This window comes from Haliaeetus albicilla, chromosome 15 (assembly GCF_947461875.1).
Source record: "Haliaeetus albicilla chromosome 15, bHalAlb1.1, whole genome shotgun sequence".
Taxonomy (NCBI): Eukaryota; Metazoa; Chordata; class Aves; order Accipitriformes; family Accipitridae; genus Haliaeetus; species Haliaeetus albicilla.
Genome location: NC_091497.1, coordinates 8,624,472 through 8,638,607, shown reverse-complemented (window position 1 = coordinate 8,638,607; position 14,136 = coordinate 8,624,472). Strand labels below are relative to the sequence as shown.

General features: G+C 38.9%; 1 protein-coding gene across 5 annotated transcripts in view; it reads right to left on the bottom strand.

The window, feature by feature from the left end:
- ABCC4 (ATP binding cassette subfamily C member 4 (PEL blood group)) overlaps positions 1 to 14,136 on the bottom strand; it is a 153,890-nt gene that overhangs the window by 68,275 nt on the left and 71,479 nt on the right. The window lies entirely within an intron of this gene.

The following is a 14,136-nucleotide window of genomic DNA, read 5'->3' as shown; positions in this document are numbered from 1 at the left end:
TGCCTTTCACCCAAATATAAAACCTTTACCTAAACTGCTAGGAAAAAATTAAAATCGGCTATGAAGATAATCATTCAATGGAATTTAACAGGTGAAACACACATGCTTTCTATGCTCAACATGTGCAGGTAAAGGTTTACAGTTCAGACAAATTAATGCAAGTTTCATCAAGTAAAGTCAGCCAGAATCTGCTCCTATCCTTGACTGAAACTCACTAGTGCATGCATGTCCCAGATAGATCATAATTGATCTAACTGATCCTTTTTAGTATTTCTGTTCCTACCCCTCCACCATTATACGTAGATTCAAATTGCAGGTGTTTTGGAAATAAAATTTGTGATAGATTTGTGTTCATGCAGCCTTACTTTTATACTTATTCAAAACCTTGACAATACTGGTCTTTATTAAAGCTAATAAAACAACTTTTAATCTGCTGTCAGCGAAGCATTTACACTTCTCTATTTTACCAAGTTCTACTCGGGTGAAAAAATCAGTTATAGTGAGAGTTCTTTAATAATTGAAGTCACAACGCTGCCACCCGTAAGTGGATTAGTATCTTTCACTATTAATCGATACCTCTACTCACCAGGAAAGAAACGAAGCTAAGGATGAGAATCTGGCCTTTTCTAAGGTGTGTAATGCCCGTGCATGCATTCGCATTGCTTTTTTATCTACATATATCTTGATTCAATTATTACTTCTAACTGGTACAAACACATTCACTGCATTGGCAACAAAAGACTTTTTTTTTCTTTTCAAAGGAGCTCATTAAACTGAAGGTAGTTAAGTTTAAAGTTTCCATGGAGTGTGTTGGAGACATAATTCAGAGATAAGAGCATTAACTGAAGTAACTTCTGCAGCAACCATCATTCTAGTTTTCTGTTCATGGCTGCCTTGGAATTACGAATTTTGTTGCATCATGTTGGATTTCTTTTTTTAAGGGAATTTTTGTTCCCCATCAAGCACTACGCAAAACATCCTCTCCTCAGGCCTGGGATGCAACTCCAAAGAGATATACTGGTGGCGAACAGCTTGTTCTGCAGTATTTTACTACCAAAGGCAGTTACTTCGGCAGACAACAGTAGGATTCATCCTATTTTTAGGCTTTGCACACAGAGAGGAAGGGTATATAGCAGCACAAGACTCCGCAAAATCTCTTTCATCTGTTTCTACTGGGAATGGCAGCTGGGGGTGTTCCCTTTCACTTAGTTCATGTTGGGGCAGATATATCAGAAGGAACTCCAAGGCAATTTTTTTTTTTTTTAAAGTTTCCTTTTCCTGTGATTTCCTTACACAGAGACTGGTCGTGGAAGAGTGATCTAGCACTACTGCATGCCTACCTTAGCTAAGACTTCTTACTATCTCAAAATACCACATTTCAGGTTATTTTCAAATGAAGCAAGACTTCATTGGCAAAGGAAAATCATTCAAAGAGGTTAAATGCTTCCTTCTGACAGGGCTTTCCTTAGTGGCCTGTCCAGGAGGGACAGAGTAGGGAAACAAGATGGCATAATGGATTGGGCTCAGGGTATTAGCAATGTGTTCCCAGCTTTGCCACTCATCTCCTGAGCGACCTCACTTTCTCTTAGAGTGAAGGGCAGAGCAAGGGGAGGTGGCAGTGCCGAGCCCCTCCGTGAAACGCCTTGAGACCCACCAATTGACAAGCTGTACACAAGGGCAAAGGATTATTCATTCCTGGAGCAAGCAAATCCCACCTTAACTCAGCCTTGGCATCCCCCTTTGGCTTTTAACCCCAACTAAGTTTCATCTGCAGTGGTTTCAGACTGCAAAGGCCATCCCATGCCGCACTGCCAGGAGGCAGCGAGGCTACTCAGGCTGGATACTTTCCATGCCCACAGGGCAGGTCAGGTCAAAGCTGGCACCTCCAGGAATCAAGCGATGCCTTCACCATCTCCCTCATCCCACAAACAAGTGGAAGAGCACATCCAGGCTTGTTCCTGGAAAAGTGCTGTGCTTACTCTCATTTTGTACAGTACAGACAAGGCCTTAAGGGGTAGAGGAGAGAGGCCATTACAAAACACTTGCTGTTGAAAGCGATTTAACTCTTGGGTTATTTCAGTTCCAGCAGTGGCTCAGAGTTCAGCTCTCATTTCCCTCCCCTGAGACTTCTATTGAAGAATCACCCGTTAAAGTTGTTCAAGGAAGAATTTTGAGTCCGAGTTTTGGTTTTGGTTTTTTCCAGCAATTGTTTGAATAGAATAGAACAGAACAGAACAGAACAGGACAGAACATTTCAGTTGGAAGGGACCTACGACGATCACCTAGTCCAACTGCCTGACCAATTCAGGGCTGACCAAGTTAAAGCATGTTATTAAGGGCATTGTCCAAATGCTTCATAAACACTGACAGGCTTGGGGCATCGACCCACTCTCTAGGAAGCCTGGTCCCGTGTCTGAGCACCCTCTCGGTAAAGAAATGCTTCCTTGTGTCCAGTCTAAACCTGCCCTGGAGCAGCTTTGGACCATTACCACAAGTCGTATCGCTGGATACCAGGGAGAAGAGATCAGCAAAAGGCTGTGACAACATCCAACCATTGCCTGAGAAAGTTTCAGCGTCGCAACAAGGAGAGCTTTAGGCTGCAAGCACGAGACAGATCCGTCCCAGCGCTTTCAGGGGTAAAAAGCCAGCATAGATATAAATGAGAGCTGCAGAATACTTGCCTTCATCCTCCACACCAAGAGCGACTGTGGCAATGTTCTCCTTCACAGTAACATCTCTTCCAGTAAGGTTCTTTGAGGAACAAGGTCATGAAGGAAAACTTACCTCACTTGAGCCGGCCTCGGTAGTCCCTTGTTCTTACTATCTCTTCCATATATCCACTAACCACCAACTACTCTAGTACCCACTGGTAATCGAGCTGCTAATTAATTGCCCAAACTGTATTTTTGGCAATTGCCTTATGAAATTGTCAAGTCTAACAGTGTTTTTACAGACGGTGTTTTGACAGAGCTGCGAGCTGCCACCAGGAAAGTGGAAATTAATCTGACATTATCAATAAAACATGAATACATCTTTTAATCTGCCTAATCCTCTTAAAATGTAAATATATTAATTCTGTAAAATGACATGGACTAAAATACACGTGAGCAAAAGAAATGGTGTATCAAAAAGACAGACCTTGAAAAGTGGAACCTTTCATAGTCCACCTGATACAACTAAAGCAATTTAAACAGTGGGGACATGAGTCAGCCGCTTCCCAAATAAATATACAAGTGAATCTCTGGTAGCAGAACTTCATTTTTTTGAATTTTCAAGTTATTGAAAAAAATAATTTATGGTCTATTTAGTGTTTGGACATAGTAATTCTGCAAAATGACACCTGAAGTCATTAAGCCTAGGAAAATACCTTGCTTCTTGCTAAGAGGTCCACATCTCCCTTTTGTAATGTTAATCCAGTGACCATTAATGTTTTTCTACTGCTAAAAGCAAGTGACAGAGCCACAGGCGCTAGCCCTATTTTTGTTGTTGCTGGTTTTCAAAGATATTATCCCAGTGACTGTATAAGAGAAAACACAGGCCTGGAGATGTATTTCAGATCCTGTTCATATGGATATAACTGAACCAGCATTTTAGTCAGCATGTCCTACGCAGAAGCAAGCTATGGTAACCCACAAAAGCAAGCAAGTTCCCTCACCATATACGAGAGAGTGCAAAGCACCTCCAAACAGAAGTGCTATGCTTTGGAAATACCTACAAAATGCCCCATAGCCATCATGATATTGCATCCAGAGCGATTGCTACATTTATAAGGATGTCTACAAGTAAATAAGGCCTATTTCACAAGGTATGAAGAAACAACTGTTTCCACTTACTGAAAGCACAGTAAATCAGTGGATTGCTTATGCATCATTAAGCATGCAAGAAAAAACATTCCAGATATGGAAGTTAAAGTAGCCATTTTGAGTCAGGACTCAGAATGCTTACAGTTATGACTACAGTTTCTACTAGCATCGTTCTTCAGATTAAAGAAACTGTTGCACCTGCTATTCCAGAAGGGCAGGACCTGCACAACACCCCCCCCCAAATTTTTTTTATCTCCAAAACTTTTAATATCCTTCTCTCCCAAACTTACAGACTATCAACATCACCTTCCCACAATACTTCATACTTCCCAAAACCCCCAAATGCCTTAAGTGAGCATTTTTGTGATACAGATGCATGCCATGAGACAATAATTCTTAGGTCTAGTCCAGTTTTTTCAATTTACAAAAATTTTCAAGCTCACTTATTACTTGCACCCTTTACTTATCCCAGTGAGTTTCAGTCTGGGCTTCAAAAGCAAAAAGAAAATACTAAATCTAAAATTTGTAAGGCAAAGGAAATTTCATGCAACCAACAACAAAAAAGTCTTTTAAGAAACCAAGAACTAAGTATGCCAATGTTACAACAGCATCCAAATTTGTGAATAGTATCTGATTCTCAGGCTTCCATGTGGTGTGCAGCGTCAGTAGCAAGCTGCAAAAGGGAACGTGCTCTCTTCAACAGTCCTATGTTTGTTTTTACATCAAGTAACTTAATCAGAACACACACTGTTGTTAGATTTCTTCTGAAGTAATTAAATAACTATTCAATGCCAATTAATCACAGTTAAATAAGGGTCTGTCACCAAAGTGGTATGTACACATTTCAGACTATTTAATGGTCAAATACTTGGCAGTATCAAAGTTAAACAATGATTCATTAAACCTCCTCCACTACACAATAGTTAGGCTAAACTTGCAAGTGAAAGAATCAAACCTCTTTTGTTCTCCATGAAAAAGACATCAAACCTCAGTATGTGATATTCTTTTCTTCCTCACTCTGTAAACTGCTTTAATTGCATGAATCGGAATGTGTTCAGGTGCTACATATCCACTTTGCTTCTGCAGGTGCCTACTGATACTTTTGAATAGATGTTCAAACCTATCATCCAAATAATGAAAACACTTGACAGTGTGCCACACCTATTTAAAATGTTTATACATACTTTACGATGAAAGAAATATAATCCAAACTGAATCAACACTTAGGATGTAAACATCAGAAAAGAAAAGGATTTTTTTTTTTTTAAAAACAAGAAACTAGGATCCTCCACTGGAACAGCCAAATGCCACCAATAGCATTTGATATTGTGCAACCTAAATTCCAAATATGAAGGACCCTAAGAGCAGCAGTACATTATTTCTAAATGTATTTGCAATTTCTAGTATACTTTGTTGGCCAGTGCATTCACTGAAATACTTCTGTATAATAGAGTGGGCAGATTGATTTTACATAACTTGCAAAGAGTTTACAAAGCCTTTATACCCACTTGCTTCATCACACATTGCAGAAACACTTCGTTGCTACTTCTGTAGTCCACTGATTTGCCTCTTTGGAAAAGAAAAAGGTCTTAAGAGCAGGTCCTTCTAGGGACAGAAAGCTTTTTTGCCGTGTGTGTTATTAATAAATACTGCTTTGCATAGTAACCTAAACTCCTCCATGGCAATTGGCCTAAATATCAATTTTCACGTACAAGTACGCTGCATTTACCAGGGGGAGAAAAACATTCAAAATCTGTTTATCTCCTCTGCCACAGTGAAGGCCAGGAACAGCCCCCCACTGCCCAGCCTCCATGAAGAATAAGTAACAAATTAAACACTATTATCTCCCACTCCTTGCTCCGAACTCGCAGAAACCTGTCTGAAAGCAACTTGTACCGCTAGGAATGGATTCAAGAAGGTACTTGGTCATACACGTATAACTAAATGCAAGCAACCCCAACTGGGACCGTACTTTGCTTGAAGGCAGTCATGCCGCAGAGACGCTCTTCCAGCCCAAGACGAGCGTAATTTAGAGGGGCCGACGTCAGAGGGCCGAAAGGGCACGCTTCACGGCCACCTCCTTCACCGCGGGAGGAGGAGAAGACCCCACACACCACGCTCCGCCGAAACCACGCACCGGCGGCCACCGCGGCCAGGCGTCACCACCACCCTCGAGAGAGAAACCGCGGACTTTTAACAGGCCGAATTACAGCCAGAAAACCAAAGACATTTTATACATACTCATGGAAAGAAAATAACGCTCAGGAGCGTGTATGTGGTAGCAAAAGCATACTCAAAGGTAGGAATAAAAGAAATAGCTGCACGGAACTGGGTATGTTTAAACGCCCATCAATTTAACTACATTGAACGTGTTTCCCGTTCTGTCAGTGGTATAAATCGACAGCTCGCCACATATCTTGCTGTTAAGCTATGGCATTCAGTGACTGATAAGTCTTCAGCCATGCTCAGTTCGCACACATATGCCGAAAAAAGAGAAAAAGAGAAGAAAAAAAAAAGGAAAAAAAAAAAAAAGTACTGCAACTACAAGCAGCCTTCCGTTTCATCAAAGCAGCGACAAAGTGGATTGTCCATATCAAATGTTGGCAGAAAGCAGACATTACATCAACCTTGTAGAATACAACTATGAAATCAACAAAATAATTAAAGATGGATTACCGACTTTGAAAGGAATTGTAAGATTGTGAAATATTTCTTCAGAAAGAAATCTGGAAATGCATCTCCTGCATAGCTGTCAATTACTGATCTACTCTGGCTTTTCTTCCATATTTCTACAAAGAAACGTCAATAGGTCTGTTATCTTTTTTTAATATATGTTTAGCACCACATGTCCACACAAACTGCCATATACAGCATTACTGTCTTCCCCACAGGCATCCTATAAATATAAATAAGAAATTCTACCCCATTTTTTTTCTTTAGCAGCCTGAAACTGACAGGAATATTATCACTTTCTTAGACATTTGCAAATGGGCACAGTGGTGCTGGGCCAAAATATGCTGAGATCATAATATCCATTTATCTAAACTGCCAGCATGTAATGAATTCAGGTGGGATGCCTTCTATCCAAATTAATTTACTACTTGAAAAGGACTTTTTACACGAACCCTGTCAAACAGGAAAACAGTTATGAAACGAGAAGAAAACATGAACACTGTGTTTGATCTTATTTTTAAGTGTAGGATTTAAAGAAAGAAGGATAACTATGATGAAGATAAGAATGGAAAACAGGCTTCTTTGGAAATGAATTTCTATTTTTTACTGCTGATGGAGTCGTCTACATTATCTACTACGAATACATTGATCCTAACCATACAGTTGTTTCTTGAACTTTCCAGTCCACTAGAAACACACAGTATTTTAATGACCTACTGATTAGAATACAGTGCAGAAAGGATATATAAAGTCTTCATTAAAAACAGAAGCACAGAAAGAAAAACATCTTGATGGGGTTGGGGGGAAGTATAACTTTCCTTCTTTCTCAGTTGCTTTCATGAGAAATCTTGAAATACCTTCTGCATCATAACTGCCTTTCATACTATATATATCATTATCAATTAACCAAGTTGGTTACAATTCCAGCTGTAACAGAATTTGCAAAACAGAATTTAACTTTGGTGCTACATTACACTTGCTAACAAAATGATCTTTTTTACAAAAGCACAATAGATCTGGGATAATATATTCATTAGCAACTTTCAAATTATTGATCCCTGCAATGATACCCCCTCAGCCCAATAATTAACATTCACAGATTCTTTTCTATTGTAATTTATTGTGAAAGACTGGAATCATTCAAAAGAACAAACTTCTGGCTATGTAAAAAAGTTTTACCCCATATCCTGAGTACAAAGCTACATCTCCGCTTCATAATTAGAATGACAATGAAAGCAGACCCCTGCACACCCCCTCTCCCCCCCCCCCAATCCCTGGAGTAATACTAAACCTTTCATATGTAATTCTATGATGAAGATTGCCAGAATAAAGTTCTAACCGTTCCAGAAGTTAAGCTCTGGATATCCTATCTGCTTCTTTTTCAACTTTTTTTTTTCACTAGAGCTATTTTAAGTTATCCTGAGTTTAATGAATAAAAATCTACATTTAAACATACCAAAACAAATAAAAATATCTTGCTGTTTATGTTGTAGTATACAGCAGAAATTAAGTTGTGCTGTATTTTGGCAGCACATTAGAGTTGGTGGCTTGGTTTTAGTTTAAGGCACACAGTCTAACTGAACCAAAAAAAAAAAAAGTATTTATACAGAGGAGGGGGTACAGGAAGAGTTGACACTAGCCTCCTTCACCGTCCTGAAGGGGGGGGGGGGGGGGGGGGGGGGGAATAAATTAAAAAATGGTAACCACTTGCAACTTCTTATTAACTCACCTTTAAAAAGATGTCAAGTTGTACACTATCTACAGTATTTTCCATTGATTTACACCACCTTCTTTTTCTATGCCAGATGTAAAGTTACCTACTTCTCACCACAATACAAAGCATCACTATAGTAGAATAGCATATACTAAATACAGTCCTATATTGTTTTTTTTTTACTAGCAAGATTATGAGTTTAATTCTTTGCTAAACTATTTAACCACAAACACACCCTCTGCTGAAAAAAGCATTTGTGTAGTCTAGTTCTTTTTTCTGTTATAAATCCAATTTGGATTGAAAAATATGTCCCAAGTGTCGTTTTGCTGGAGGGGGCCGGGGGGACTTACAATGAATTAAACTGAACACTACAAATCAGGATGGACTGAAATATCTGGAGAGTATTCTGTTGCTGGTATTTTCACATGAGAGGAGAAAAACAGCTTTTAGAGCTACTTTCAGATTTGGGGGTTATATATAGATATACATCAATACAAGGATTAAAAAAAAAACCAGGAAATATGACACCTTTCTGGTAAGGTTTTTCCAACAACAAAAAGGAGCATTCCTGTGCTATTTTTAAGACTAGATTCAGAATAGGCTTTAAATACTGTATTTCAGAAAAATATTGGGGGGGAGGAATCTCACATAGGTCTTGCAAATCTGCTCATATTTGTTGATTTTCTTACCATTCCATCTCCTAAAGATAATTCACTAAATAAGAATCTTAATTTGCTTCTTTTTAATGTTTTTCTTCCCTTTTTTTTTTTTAGGCGTTGAAGTTAGAAGGGCTCAATCATCACTCCACTCTAAGATGACAATAACCAAGTACGACATTACTGAATATAAAGCTTTTGCCTCCTGAAATCTTGAGTCAAAACTATCTGGTTGATACAGTTACCATTCAGAAAACAAGTATTATCCTGCATTTTACCAATCATATATAACCAGATCCCCTCCCACACACTGAAAAGAATGATTCTGATGATCCATTTTCTTCCTTTGTTGAAACCATGGAAGGGAATTCTATATGGACTGTTGCTGTGAAAGCCAAGCCAAGACTTCTGGTCTCTACCTAGCCCATCCATTTTGAAAATAAAGCCTTTGGGCAGCTCAAACAGCAGAGGCATTTCATGTCTGCATCTGACTTTGTAAACCCCTGTCTTCTGCTTGGCATGTTCCTTTGGTTCGATCATTCATTTTTGTTTAGCTTCAGTTTCTTTTTCTTTCTCTCTTTTTCTGGAAAATGTGAATTGTTTGGCAAGGAGAGATTCTCTCTAAAGCTCATTCATTGTGTACTCATGTAATGATTCCTGAAACACCTTCTCCTTTTTAACTACTCATACTATAGAAAAACCACTGCAACAACACTGGTTTGGCTATCCAGAATTCACAATGGATGACACTGGATAATTTTCAGTGGGGTTTTTTCCTGTCTTATATGAAATGTCATTCCTACTGAACTCAAGAGAAATGCCGGTGTAACTATCAGAAAATTAGAACTGCGTCTCTTCTAGTTTGCTGTGAAAATAATCAAAGCGTTTGCTTGGAAAATTTGCTGTATGTTAAAAAGACAGCCCCCATGAAACGAAAAATTTTGCTTCAATTTAGGACACTTTAAACCACGTTAGAGCAAAGCCACAGAAAATTTGGAAACAACTAGATTCACAACTTAGGTACTATTCACAAAACCACAAAGGAAGAGGATATTGGGAAACCTGTCATCCTGTTTATAAAGGTACAGCCAAGCCCAGGGGTCAAGACACTTACACGAAAGGTGAAGGTTGGGCAGAGACGCAAGGGAACGTGTTATTTTTACCAGTCACGGTGCACACACTGAATGTGGGTCGCCCACCTCTCCAGCAAACGTGTTAATTGCTCTACTAGAGGCAATTCTGCGGTAGGGCTCCTTCAGTCTCCGCTCTTGAAGCTGCTAGCCCTTTGGATGAATCAGTAAGTATGGCACGGGAAGAAGGCAAATGAGTGTGTGCCTGAAGGCTACGGCAATCAGCATGGGAGGGACTACAGTTGGATTCAAATACCTCCCCCCCCTTTTTTTTTGGCCTAATTTAGGGCACAGAATGGATCCTTTCCTGCGAAGCAGGCTGTAGGGTAGAAGGAGGAATGACTTCACCTCCTCTTCGGTTTTGTGATTGGCACCAAATTCCACTTGCAAATCTCGCCTGAGAAACAACCAAAAGTCTTTTGTCTTGGAAAAGCTGAAGGCAACCACATCCCAAGCGTTTTCTTCTAGCAAGGAGTGGTGTCCAAAGGAATCTAGATATAGTCTGACAATGCATTTCTTTGGGCCATCAGCTTCTGGGGAAAAAAAAAAATCACCATAATATAAACTTCTTTACAGCCTAAACTATAATTAACAACACTGAAATGGAAGTGTGGGGTATAATATACATTCAAATGAGAAAAAACAAAAAATATGACCTCTTCTCTACTGTATATTATATTCATTACATTAAAAGAAAGAAGTTTTAATAATTAAATGATTAAATGCTAAGCATTTTGAAAAGTTATATTGCACTTCATATGACTTTACTGTACCCCCTCTACTGGGCAACTATTAGAAAGCTTCACCTCAAAACCAAAAAAGAAAAACATACTAGGAGTAAGCAGCTGCAAATGAGGAGTAAGTAGCTGCTAACCACACTAAAACACTAGTAGTGTATAAATCAAAACCAAGGAACCTTTAATGTTCATGTAGAAATATACCTTAAATTCATCCCCCTAGATTTTTTGATAGCTGAATGCTAGAGGTTAATTATTTTAAAAATATGTGCTTACATATACATTGCTTAAAATTAAAGAAAAATCTAACATAGCCCTATAATTTTATCTTTTTTCATGGCTTTTAAATAATAAGAAAGAAACTTAGCACGATAAATATGCTAACAGCAACACTTCTTCACTTTTCTATAAACATAGAAAAAAATTCACACACATCAAGGAGAAAAAAATGGCTTCACCGAACAGTCATTCAAGCAAAAGTGAATACGATTTACAATCTGTTTTGTCTTTGTTCAATTCAAAGAGAGACTTCACTGTGAAGCTCTGATTTACAGCTGTCCAGCACTATGAACTACTAAATAAATAAATATGCAAAAATAGAAGAGTGCCTCCCGTAACAAGGGACTCCTCAGAACGCTGCCATTTGTTACTCGCATGACAGAAACACCCAAAAGAGGATTAATGTATCTGAAGTGGGAGGCACAGCCTCACTAGCATGCATGCTGGACCATCGTGTAGCCAGCAGCGTGCCCTGCCCTGAAGAGTTTGTTGTGTCAGTTGAGAGAAACTAACACAATTGACTATAAAAGGAACAACGAGCAAAGGGAAGATGTAGCAGCAAGCTGGAACAGAAAGTTGCAGGACAAGATATGTGCCTTTTTGCCTTTTTTTTTTTTTTTTTTTAAGTATGGGAAAACAAAGGGGTCAGGGAATTAATGAGTTTCTCCACCCGTGTTTAACTACTGTCAGTGTATAGTTATACTGCGGTTACAATGATACTGGTGTATCTTGAGAGATGATTTTAAGACTAAGAAGAGCCAGCTTGTGGATGAACTTTACTGCACAGAGAGCAGGAAGTTACAAAGATGTAAGCATGAAAGATAAAAAGGCAAAATGATGATGGAGGAAGGAAGAAACACAGGAATGTGCCAACAGCTCCAGTTACCAGGTGCAGAAACAGTAAAAGCTTTGCATGTGGCTAATGCTCAAATGAAGCCACACTCCTTTCTACACCTCCTGGTAGACTCCCTCAAAGTACACTGGGGCCATAAGATTAAGAAAAAGCCTTCTCCATCTGGCCCTGGGGAGGAGCTGCAAGACAGAACTGTCAAAAGACTAGCTGGTAGTAACAGTCATAGAAGTTGATGAACCCGGGATGTTTGGATAGAGAGAGCTTTGTACATATTGACTTGAATTTTTGCCCTGTGCAGACTGGCTGCTTGCACATGCCCTCTCCTTCACCCTCTGCTTCATTCACTGCATATCCGCTCCCCATTTCCACCTCTGCCTCCAACATTGCTTCTTCCATTCCCCTTCACCATGGAAGGGCACAAGTTCTGGATACAAATAAGCATGCCTGAAAAAAGAGGAGAGAATGTCATCCCATGGACAAGCAAGGCACGAAGCCTGACATGGCGAGGTATAGGCTAGGAAGCGTGGGATAAAGCAAGTGAGAACAGAAGGTGAACAGAAGGTGGCTGCAACACTTAAAACTAGAAGAGTGCCTGAATTAATGTTTTGGAAATGCAGAGTGACAAAGAGAGCCCCATAGGGGAACTTCAGTAACTACACATGAGCCGTAAAGGCAACAGGAAAGGTGTTTTACATTGAAAACCATGGGAAATCCTTACAGCAAGTGAGAGATCAGGTTCTGAAATAGTTCCCAAATTAAAACTGTGGAAGCAAATGGCCACTGTCACCTGAAGGGAGACAGCAAAGTGCATCCAGGACATACTGCAATAACCATAAGCGTTTGATACATACAGACTATTCACAAGGTTATACTTAGACACATGAGGCAAGACTCGCTATCTATTGAGAGATGTCTTTAGAGAACAATTCAGAGGATTTTAGTTACTTCTTGCTTTAAACTGCTCTTACAGGAGCATAATTCACTCCGCTAACTACAGAACTGCAGGAGCAACAGCCAGCTGTGTCTCAAGTTAGTCTTTAGAGTATACTCTAATTAGTTTGCTTAATTTCATTCAGATGGGGTCTTAAGAATTCACAACACCAATTAAGATTTCAGGTAGAGGAATTCTTGGTAAAAGTTTTCTTTCTTCCTTCAAAATGAAGATGTCTGACTTTGGGTCTTAACAATTCACTTATTTATGCATTCATTTTGTTTCTCTGACATCCATTTTCACCACAATTTGGTTTTGTGTTTTGTTTTTTTTTTTTTTTTTTTTTTAAACCAGCAGCTTCTCTGCTGAAACTACATCAGACCCATTAGGATGAAAGAAGTTCCAGGACTGCAAGGAACTGGACAACTAAAGGAGCACTGCAAAGACTAAGACAAATGACCTATCTTTCAGGTATCCATATCCAATATATAAAACACTATAAAATCCTCTCATGGACTTAAAGCACAAGTTGTATTTTGGAATAAACACTACAAATTTTGCAAATAATCACTGATCATAACCTGATCCCAGACATTTTGGGAATGGCTGTTTTAAAACAACTGCTTTGCTGTTATTCTGCGTTAAAAAAGGCATTAACCAAATCTCTGATAAGGCAGGATTGAAATGGAAAAACACTCATATAATAATGAAATTAAATGACAGAAAAATATCTTGTGTTTCTCCTTCCCTCTTCATAAAACAGCATGAACACAGAACTTGATTCTGCATCAATTTGTGGATACATCATTAAAACATACACAACAAAAGTATAACTTCAAGCAAAAAAAACCACGGAAGACAAAGTTATGTCAATAACACAACCACTATTAATATTACAGAGTATTAATTAGTAACAACTTAGCATTGTAGATATTTAATTATAATATTTAGAGAACAAATGTTGGCTCTGAGGGTTTTCAAAATGGAGCTTAACTTTAGAATGCATATGAAAAGCATCCAATAAACTTTTCATCACAGCTGAATGGTATTTACAATGCCTCTTAACTTTCTGAATGTCTATTTTGTCCTTGACTGACTCTGGAGAGGAAGCCCTTAAATAGCAATTCACATTCCAAATATGAACATTCAATTTCTAAAGTTCTTAGTGGTCAACTATACAGTGGTCATGCTTTCAGGAAGAGGTCACGAACAAGTTTAAGTGTCTGCATCACTCTAAAACCTTTTAGGACCTTCTGGTCAATTGAGGGTTGGTTTGTTTGTTTTGTTTTTCCAAAGAAAGGAGACTGAAGTGTCTCTTGACATCAAGGTTTTGTACCCTTTCATAATCCAGTGTTTTTCT